The sequence below is a fragment of the Triticum aestivum genome, chromosome 3D, assembly GCF_018294505.1.
Source record: "Triticum aestivum cultivar Chinese Spring chromosome 3D, IWGSC CS RefSeq v2.1, whole genome shotgun sequence".
Lineage (NCBI taxonomy): Eukaryota > Viridiplantae > Streptophyta > Magnoliopsida > Poales > Poaceae > Triticum > Triticum aestivum.
The window spans coordinates 460,128,666-460,139,480 of record NC_057802.1 but is presented as its reverse complement, the minus strand read 5'-3'; the positions used below and the strand labels follow the sequence as shown (position 1 = coordinate 460,139,480).

Below are 10,815 nucleotides of genomic sequence, written 5' to 3'. Positions count from 1 at the left end.
TTCTGAGTTTCTTGACTTGACTGATATTCATGGACACCTCATTTCCCCATATGCAAAAGGGTCGAACAGTGGGTCAAAACCTCTGACAGCAGGTCCTACATGTGCAAGACCAAATTGTTAAAAACCTAAATATTAGAATGGTTCCTGCAATTGCACAATAATGTGCTATTAGACAACGGACCATGCACGTGCTAACCTCGATTGTAAACCTCAGTGCTTCCCATTGTTTCCCTGCAACACATATAAGGTAGTTAGTCATCAGGTTAAGTAAGGGTTCGCATGCTATCAGTAAAATATGTTGATGAAAAATAATCACATTGCAGATTCATCAGATTAATTCAAGCCACACGGAAAACCCATTTATCCAAACCAAGCATGATTAAGAACTAGGAAATATAGCACCTGTATATGTTTCTCATGTATTAAGTGCAGCCAAATTCGATTTATTCCTCACATGCACAACAATACAAAATTCTACCCATAACAATTGGACATCGCATTGCAGAATTGAACCAAGCAGTTAACTAAACACCACAACAAATGAACCAAACATTAACTGAGCACCACATTGCACAATATAACATACTCCTAATTGAAGATCAGACAGTTAACCAAACAGTTAACTACAGCCAATTGTAGCAATTGTATTTGTTTCTCATGTATTGACTACAGCCAAATTCAATTTATTCCTTACATGGTATACAATAACAGAATGCACCCAGAATTTTGTAAAGATAAATTCGATTTATTTCTCACATGGAAGACAATACAAAATTGCAGCCTGAAGAATTGAACATCACATTTGCAGAATTGAACAGAACAGTTAACTGAAGACGACAACTAATTAACAAAACAGTTAATAAGTGAGCACCACACTGCACGACATATAGAACATATACACTAGAGCAACAGATTGCATGGTAAAATTAGATAGCACAATTCACTAGAATTTGTGAAGGAAAGGCAGGAGCAGCACATGCGACGGGTAAACCGAGCATGCTTAACCGGTGTAGCTAGCAAATGGCAAAGTGCTCCTTCAAGATATGTGGATCGGCACGAATGGCAGCCATCGCGACCTCATCCGCGCGTGCGGCTGCGATTTGCTTCTCCGCTGCCAAATGCTCCTTGAGGTCATGTCTATACTGCATGCACCATGGCTTAGGCCGGTGCTTATTTGGTGGAGGGGTCGGCGATTTGGGTGGAAGGTGCCGCGCTCGCGCCGGCGGTTGGGGCATGTGGGATGTGGAAGGAGGAGGAGGATGGGGGTCGGGTGTGGATTACCTGCCTGGATAGGCGAGGCCGAGGAGCATGAAGGAGGGTTGCCGGCGAGGAGGCGGCGGCGCTGCAAGCAAGGAGTGAAGGTCTCAACTTGGAAAGGAAGGCGGAAAGAGGGGAAATGTGGCTTTTGGTAAGAGGGAGGGGGCGGGGAGGTAGATATTTCCGTGGAAGCCGAAAATTTTGAATCGCTTCAGCCAAAAAACTGGCGCACACAGTGTCATCAGACACGGTCCCTTATTCCGAACTGTGTACGATATGTGAACATCACAAACGATTTAGATAGCTTAACCCGTGTGTGTTGAGTTTGAACGTCAAAATTTTTGGTTTGAATTTCCCTGGTTATAGTGGTCATCCACGTCATTGCACAATTTGGGTACACAAAGGAGACTAACTTCTTAATCGAGCAAGTTCAGCAATTAAACAGAGCTAGCTGACCTAAACATTACTCTAACAAATAAATACCGGCGCTCTTAATTAAACAAAACAAAGAGTAGTACTACGACTGCTGCTCGTCGATCTCCGCCGCCGCCTCCATGTCCAGCTCGCGCTCGACGGTCTCCTGGGGAAGCGGCTCCATGGCGTCAATTGCACCATACCCGGCAAGCATCTCGCCATCCGCGTCCGCCATATCTTTGGTATAGGCCACCACGAGCTGGGCGTGGGCGGCCGTGATATGGGCTCTGGCGGGCTCCGTCGTGGCAAGGTATGCCGCGCATGAACGGACGGTTGCTCGAACTCTCTCAGCGATTGCCAGCTCTTCGGCCGTGGGTTGCAGACAGTTGGGTACACCTTCTATCACAGATCCGAAGGCAAGACATTCGTTGCTTAGTATGGATCCTTTCTAGAGAAGGATTTTCTCTCGAAAGAAGTGAGTGGGAGGAAAGTAGAACTTGATGAGGTAACTGTACCTGCTCCCTTATTGGAAAGTAGTTCATCACAGAAATCTGTTCCTGTGACTCCTACACCAATTAGTGAGGAAGATAATGATGATGATCATGTAACTTTAGATCAAGTTACTACCAAACCTCGTAGGTAAACCAGAGTAAGATCCGCACCAGAGTGGTACGGTAATCCTGTTCTGGATGTTATGTTACTAGACCATGACGAACCTACGAACTATGAAGAAGCGATGGTGAGCCAAGATTCCGCAAAATGGCTTGAGGCCATGAAATCTGAGATGAGATCCATGTATGAGAACAAAGTATGGACTTTGATTGACTTGCCCAATGATCGGCGAGCCATTGAGATTAAATGGATCTTCAAGAGGAAGACGGACGCTGATAGTAGTGTTACTATCTACAAAGCTAGAATTTTCGCAAAAGGTTTTCGACAAGTTTAAGGTGTTGACTACGATGAGAGTTTCTCACCCGTATCTATGCTTAAGTCTGTCTGACTCATGTTAGCAATTGCCGCATTTTATGAAATCTGGCAAATGGATAAACAAAACTGCATTCCTTAATGGATTTATTAAAGAAGAGTTGTATATGATGCAACCAGAAGGTTTTGTCAATCCTAAAGGTGCTAACAAAATATGCAAGCTCCAGCGATCCATCTATGGACTGGTGCAAGTATCTCGGAGTTGGAATATACACTTTGATAAGTTGATCAAAGGATATAGTGTTATACAGACTTGCGGTGAAGCCTGTATTTACAAGAAAGTGAGTGGGAGCACTACAGCATTTCTGATAGGTATATGTGAATGACATATTGTTGATCGGAAATAATGTAGAATTATTCTGCAAAGCATAAAGGAGTGTTTGAAAGGAGTTTTTTCAAAGAAAGACCTCGGTGAAGCTGCTTACATATTGAGCATCAAGACCTATAGAGATAGATCAAGACGCTTGATAAGTTTTTTCAATGAGTACATACCTTAACAAGATTTTGAAGTAGTTCAAAATAGAACAGTCAAAGAAAGAGTTCTTGCCTGTGTTACAAGGTGTGAAATTGAGTAAGACTCAAAGCCCGACCACGACAGAAGATAGAAAGAGAATGAAAGTCATTCCCTATGCCTTGGCCATAGGTTCTATAAAGTATGCCATGCTGTGTACCAGATCTATTGTATACCCTACACTGATTTTGGCAAGGGAGTACAATAGTAATCTAGGAGTAGATCACTGGACAACGGTCAAAATAATCCTTAGTGGAATAAGGATACGTTTCTCGATTATGGAAGTGACAAAAGGTTCGTCGTAAAGGGTTACGTCGATGCAAGTTTTGACACTAATCTAGATGACTCTAAGTCTCGGTTTAGATACATATTGAAAGTGGGAGCAATTAGCTAAAGTAGCTCCGTGCAGAGCATTGTAGACATAGAAATTTGCAAAATACTTACGGATCTAAATGTGACAGACCCGTTGACTAAAATTATCTCACAAGCAAAACATGATCACACCTTAGTACTCTGTGGGTGTTAATCACATAGCGATGTGAACTAGATTATTGACTCTAGTAAACCCTTTGAGTGTTGGTCACATAGAGATGTGAACTATGGGTGTTAATCACATTGTGATTATTGATGTTAAACCACATGGCAATGTGAACTAGATTATTGACTCTAGTGCAAGTGGGAGACTGAAGGAAATATGCCCTAGAGGCAATAATAAAGTATTATATATTTCCTTATATCATGATAAATGTTTATTATTCATGCTAGAATTGTATTAACCGGAAACATAATACATGTGTGAATATATAGACAAACAGAGTGTCACTAGTATGCCTCTACTTGACTAGCTCGTTAATCAAAGATGGTTATGTTTCCTAGCCATAGACATAAGTTGTCATTTGATTAACGAGATCACCTCATTAGGAGAATGACGTGATTGACTTGACCCATTCCGTTAGCTTAGCACTCGATCGTTTAGTATGTTGCTATTGCTTTCTTCATGACTTATACGTGTTCCTATGACTATGAGATTATGCAACTCCCGTTTACCGGAGGAACACTTTGTGTGCTACCAAATGTCACAACGTAACTGGGTGATTATAAAGGTGCTCTACAGGTGTCTCCAAAGGTACTTGTTGGGTTGGCGTATTTCGAGATTAGGATTTGTCACTCCAATTGTCGGAGAGGTATCTCTGGGCCCACTCGGTAATGCACATCACTATAAGCCTTGCAAGCATTGTGACTAATGAGTTAGTTGCGGGATGATGTGTTACGGAACGAGTAAAGAGACTTGCCGGTAACGAGATTGAACTAGGTATCGAGATACCGACGATCAAATCTCGGGCAAGTAACATACCGGTGACAAAGGGAACAACGTATGTTGTTATGCGGTCTGACCGATAAAGATCTTCGTAGAATATGTGGGAGCCAATATGGGCATCCAGGTCCCGTTATTGGTTATTGACCGGAGACGTGTCTCGGTCATGTCTACATAGTTCTCGAACCCGTAGGGTCCGCACGCTTAACGTTACGATGACAATTTTATTGAGTTTTGATGTACCGAAGGAGTTCGGAGTCCCAGATGAGATCGGGGACATGACGAGGAGTCTCAAAATGGCCAAGACGTAAAGATCGATATATTGGATGACTATATTCAGACTTCAGAAAGGTTCCGAGTGATTCGGTTATTTTTCGGAGTACCGGAGAGTTACGGGAATACGTATTGGGCCTTATTGGGCCATACGGGAAAGAAGAAAAAGGGCCTCAAGGGTGGCCGCAGCCCTCTCCTTGGTCTGGTCCGAATTGGACTAGGGAAGGGGGGCGCCCCCTTCCTTCCTTCTCTTTTTCCCTTCCTCTTTTCCTATTCCATATGGGAGGTGGAATCCTACTAGGACTAGTACAATGCCCGTGCGTTGCCACGGGCCTTTTAATTTTTTTTCTGATTGCATACATAAGCTATGCACTTCCAATTTCACATGTATAGGAAAAATTTACAGTAACAATCGAAAAATGTACTTGATGCAATGTATTTTCATTATTCCACTTCACTTACATCTCCTAAAATATCAGGAATATTGTCTTCAGCTTCCTTCGCACAGTACTTGAGCAATTATAGTAAAAAAATCTTCGTTGACTTGTAACCATCTTACATGAGTACTTCATGCAGTTAGCATGAAGATTTCACATGAAAATGTAAGAACGTGCAAACATAGAGTACTCAACTTGTAAATTGGATGGACCAATTTTTTACCATTCCATGAGAGCATATTAAAATCAAAAACAAAATAACTCAACACATTAATGGAATAAATAAATATTTATTATCTCGATTATAATGATGATAAATAATTGTATGTATCTTGAATATAAAAATAGAATAGACAAAAATGAACAGCCTCCCGCAAAAAGGAAAAGCCACTCCTCGCCTCTCACCACACAAGCACATCACACATCCCTTATCCCCGCCGCATAAGGCACAACATCTGCAACTCACATGGCGTAGTCTTCACCTTCTCTCCCTGCCACTGCGCCTCTTGTCCCATCACAACACGTCCCCCGGCTCCTCTCCCCACCAACCATCGCTTCCTTTCCCTGTCTATGGGTCGATCTGTAGCGTAGATAAGCGACTTGCTGGCCTAAATTCTATTGTCTGCATGCAATGGCTGATGGACCACGCCCGACCGAGGAAAGCAGCAAAGGGGCCATAGGTAACAGGCATCGACAACATCGGTGGAACCAGAAACAATGCCATCAAACATGAGCGACGACCTTGACCAAGCTCCATGTAGGTTAGTTCTTCCCCTTTCTTGTCATGTTTTCTCCCTGTTCTCAAATGAATTATTCATATATTCAACAAACGTAAAGAAAAATAATAATCTCACGTATATCTATCAAATAAAAATTGTGCAGCAAACTTGCAGTGAACTTTGCTGATAGTGAATTTAATTGCTTATATGATGAATGCAGAAAGAATTTCTAAGAGATAGTAACAACTGACATGAAGTAAATCCGGTAGTTCATTGTTGATTAGAAATATATGCTAATATGGCTCAGAGATGCAATAGAACAATGGAAGGGTTGCACTTGAAGATCAAATAGGACAACTCTGAGCAGTCTATGGTCACAAATTGTTTGGGCCCTAGATCTCAAGCATCAACTCTAACAGGAAGGGAATAAAGTGAACCAACTTCACAAGAAACAAAAATATTGGATTTCTATTTATATGATATGGGAGTCGTAGACAATTGACATGTGATGATATTTCATGCTTGTGATGTGGTAGATAAATGCATCTCCTCGTCATCTTTCTATTCCCCTCCCTATCTCACAATCGTTTCTTCCTCATGTGTTCCTCATGGGGCCAAGCATAATCATTGATATGAATAGACATTAAAATATCAAATCACTACAACCAACAACCCATCATCTGCTCCAAAATTGACCACAAGAAATAAACCAATTGCCACAGACTGAAGTACAACCAAGGCTTCAGATTGCAAATAAAATAAAATAAAATGTGCTCCATTATTTTAGCTAAAATAACGGGAAAATGTATTATTAGTTTTTTTCGCATTGCCAGTGATGTATATGCTTGTAACATAATCACAGTCTCTTCAAAAATTAACATATCACTTCTCATTTTAGAAAGTTTTGAGTGTTACACGCATATAAATATAAGACTTAACTCAATTGCCAATAATGTGAGCTTGACAGAACTAATGGATAGTGTGATGCATTCCCCAATCATTGACTTTGAAATTTCAGAAATGGGAAGATTATAACTAACCAGTTGAAAGAAACTTCAGTCAAAGATGCCAGTACAACTCCACCGAAAAATGCTATGAGAGAACCTACTACCAGTAAATAAGGTGTCTGCAAGAACAAAACAACATAAGTATCTTTTTCTGCGTATTTCATTTGTCAGTGCGGACCACTTACGAAATCTTGAAATAAAATACCTGGCAAGGAAGAAGACAGAGAGTAGACAAGGGCACCATGGTGTGCGTCAAGGAGACAACCACCTTTCCCAAACTCAGTTTCCTGTTTGTGTGTCTCGAGCCTTCAGGGACAATGTTTTTTTCCTTCCTCATTTAGTGCCAATAGCAGGTGGGTTGGCGTTTGATTGATGTGCCTCAGTTTCTTCTGGAAAAGCACATTGACTCAGCTTCAGCTTCACATGTAGTTAAGTGAAGAAGAAGAAGAAACGATAACACGCGGTATATATGTCCATACTTTAGTCAGTCAAAGTAATCTTTTTGAAAGTTTTGTTCAGCTATTGAATTTATAAGTCGAACATATATTATAACACTAAAAGCCTCTTCTGCTGCTCCATCAATAATAGTCCAGAAATAGCAAGCAAGTGAACAAAATACAGTGATGTGTGTGTAGATTGTCAGGATTCATCATTGCACATCATTTTTCTCTCGATACTACATATGCAAGCACATGATATTGATATGCCAACATTTCTGAATAAGCGCCATATTTTCAGCTTGCTAAAACTCAAAAAATACATAAGCTCGGAAAATGCATGAAGGAAAGAAAACTCAGAAAATACAGAAGTTCTAAAACATGCAGACTTGTTCATACTAAATCAGTACCCACGTTTACCCATCAATACTACCTGTTTATTTTGACGAACTGTCAAACCTATAAGGAATTTGTTTACTTCTATAAATTACAGAAATAACATTATGAAAGATGCATTTAGGTACAGAGTTATAGGTAACTAACATGAATTGGATCTTGTAGGCCCCTGTTACCTGTATATATCTGTCTCAAGTCTTAACAGCTCCAGCTCTTAGACAAACATAAAAACAATGTTAAATTCAAATGCCTTAAAAAACCACATGAATGAAATTTTGTATCGACGTGAACAACTATCAAGTCACACACCAAAAATGTCTATTACAGGATAGGAATTTTGTTGCTTCCCTCCAACCCCAATTGTAATCAAATTTTGACAAAAGAATGAATTACCACAGTGATCAATCACCTGAAGGACTTGAAATCACAGTGATAAATCCACATTCTTCCTCAGGTCTTTACTTTGAAACCGGGTTTGCCATGCTGCTTACAAAAGAGAAATGCTAGAAGCAGAAACTTCAGGTCTCTAGCAAGTCCAAAGTCAAACAAATTCAGAAGTTACTTCTAGTTCATTTCACTAACTAAGCCAAAACTAATCAAGGCAACTCACATGTGGGGAAATCCTCAAATTTTTGCAGTCCCAACTTAGAACTGAGAGAACTAAGTGAAAGTAGCACCTTTCTTCTACGCACCGCAACGGTCCTGTATGAAAGAAAAATAAGAGTGTCACTTGGCTTCACCATGTACCTATATTTTGTTAGCCCCGCGACGCAAGTTGAGAGGTGAGAGGTGATTCATTTTTCAAGAGAATTAGTCAAACTCTAATATCTTCACCATGTACTGAACTTTGTCGAGATGAGATGATTCAGTTGCCTAGTTTACAAAGGTTAGATGATCTGATTTGATCAATTTTCCACTTAAACTAAATATCATTAAACTTCCGTTCAACTAAGCAGGGTGACATTCTGGGAGGCGTGGTGAACTTTTCTTCAGAGGTAGTTTTATGTTTCTTGCTTTTCACCTCTGCATTTTGGGCACCACCCAAATATATTTAACAAGAAAATACTTACAGTACTAATGAGAACCATGCATGTTGAGTTTCCTTCTTCTAGGGGCCCAAGATTAGGTGCCTGCAAAATAAGTCCCAAACTAAGGTACAGTACGGAAACAAAATATCCAAAATCGTATTAAAAAATATGCTATAAAGCAGTGAATGCCAACACTCTGTTCTACCCTTTTCGTAATCAAGAAAAGCACCAACAGAGCACGAAGCCAAGTAATGCATAGCAGATGAGTACGTGGTCCTAGAAATGACAATACCTTTACAATTTAAAATCAAAGATATCAAGAACGTGTTCTGTCTACAAGTACATATGCACTTTAATTGCTTACTTCTAGGCTTCGGCATGTAATCTATTTCCAGGAACCTCGTTCAGCTAGCAAGATTTCTCACACGATATTATTTTTTATAACCATATAGACTCAGTAACAATCAAAGTCAAAGAATGGTTGCCTGTGGTGGACAATCACAGTAACAAGATTTCTAGACTCTGTAACAATATTGTCAAGCATCCGAGTATCTTTGTTTTGATAATCAGGATACATGTGGTGGATAAACAGGTGCAGGAGCTCATTATTTAGGTGAGTGCAGATTTTCAAGTATCAGCACAAGAAACTCTTCTGTTGTAATACACTCTAGCTATGCCTGAAACAAATAGGATTATTGGAATGGTTTGCTCAACAAATTGTTACCCGAGTATTCACCTTTGTCTATTTTGAACAAATGGGTTGGATAGATTAGTTAGTATTGCGTCAATGAAAATAAGATCACATGTGAAGAAAATAATATTCAAACCTTCTTTCTCCGACACTATGAGAAATTTAGCTCTCTGACATATATAGATGAATGCATTATGAGAAAGTTTATCCCAACCATGAGAGATTGAGATTTACTCAATAGGATAGCTAAAACTTATAAGCAACCATTTTAGAAATGTAATAAAGACCTAAAGTGCACTCTCAAGTTACCTTTACCATAGTTTCTACAGAGGCCAATCCAATACCTCCCTGAATTGTTTAGCCCAGCACTGCTGGCCTCTTTTCCTTCATCCATATCACCCTGCAATGTAGGAAACTCCACTGAAATATTAAGATGTATATGAAAATCAGAATTCAAGCAGTTAGAATTTAGTAATGAACAATTAGGGTACTGCATAATATATTGCAATAGCTCATTAGGGTTAGGCCTCCGCAGTGAAGATGTCTCAGACAGTTACTCAAAGTGGCTATCAACCATGAATAAAATCGTTTCTCGCTTCATGGGCCAACTCTTACCAGAAACAGTGTGTGCTTCTGATTTCGGCGTGCAGAACACTACAGGCCGCGTGTCAGTTTATTGCTTGCTGAACATACCACCCAAATATGACTCCACTACAAAAATGACTTCAACGGTGCTACCACCCATCTCTCTCACCATCATATCAGGCAGGCGGGCGGGCAGGCAGTCTACAGACTCATCTCTTTCCACTACTGTTCTAGCCGGCATGCAGCAAACATTTCATTTCCCTGTCTAATTTTGGGAATTTTAGGTCTACCACTCTTGTGCACCATACTGACAAAATAGAAGACAAAAAACGTCCTGGCAATTTTTCACCTTGAATGCTAATCATGTTTTACAAATGCAATTATGTTTTGGAGCAGAAATATTGCATGTTTGGGAATTGATTAGTGGTAAGTAAGAGAAGAGGTTAATTATTATTACCGCGAGGACTTTCTTGTACTCGGAGATGATGAAGTGGACGTGGTCGTGGATCTCGAACTGCTGGGACCTGGCGGAGAAGGGCACCAGGTAGTAGTTGTTGACGAAGTCGTTGCCGCCAAGCGTGATGAGCACCAGCGACTGGCTCACGCGCTCCCTCGCCGCGTCCTCGCCGACGTACGCCGCTAGCCTCTGCTGGTAGTCCTGGAAGTTCTGCAGCTGCTGGGCGATCCTGATGATGTTCACCTGCACACGCACACATACAGCATTATTGTCATCTCCATTGCATTATTGTAGATACGTATAC

At 40.5% G+C, this 10,815-nt stretch overlaps 1 long non-coding RNA gene across 2 annotated transcripts; it reads right to left on the bottom strand.

Annotated features, from left to right (window-relative positions):
- Positions 1 to 5,465: 5,465 nt before the first annotated feature.
- Positions 5,466 to 10,505, bottom strand: LOC123079662 (uncharacterized). 2 transcript variants are annotated; one of them, XR_006438059.1, is made up of 8 exons: positions 9,779 to 10,505; positions 8,821 to 8,880; positions 8,361 to 8,452; positions 8,160 to 8,276; positions 7,898 to 7,963; positions 7,123 to 7,306; positions 6,951 to 7,036; positions 5,466 to 5,986 (listed from the first exon to the last, which is right to left on the bottom strand). It is a non-coding gene; the product is annotated as an uncharacterized lncRNA (long non-coding RNA). The 2 variants fall into 2 exon arrangements; XR_006438060.1 differs by having other exon boundaries at positions 9,785 to 10,505.
- Positions 10,506 to 10,815: the final 310 nt, after the last annotated feature.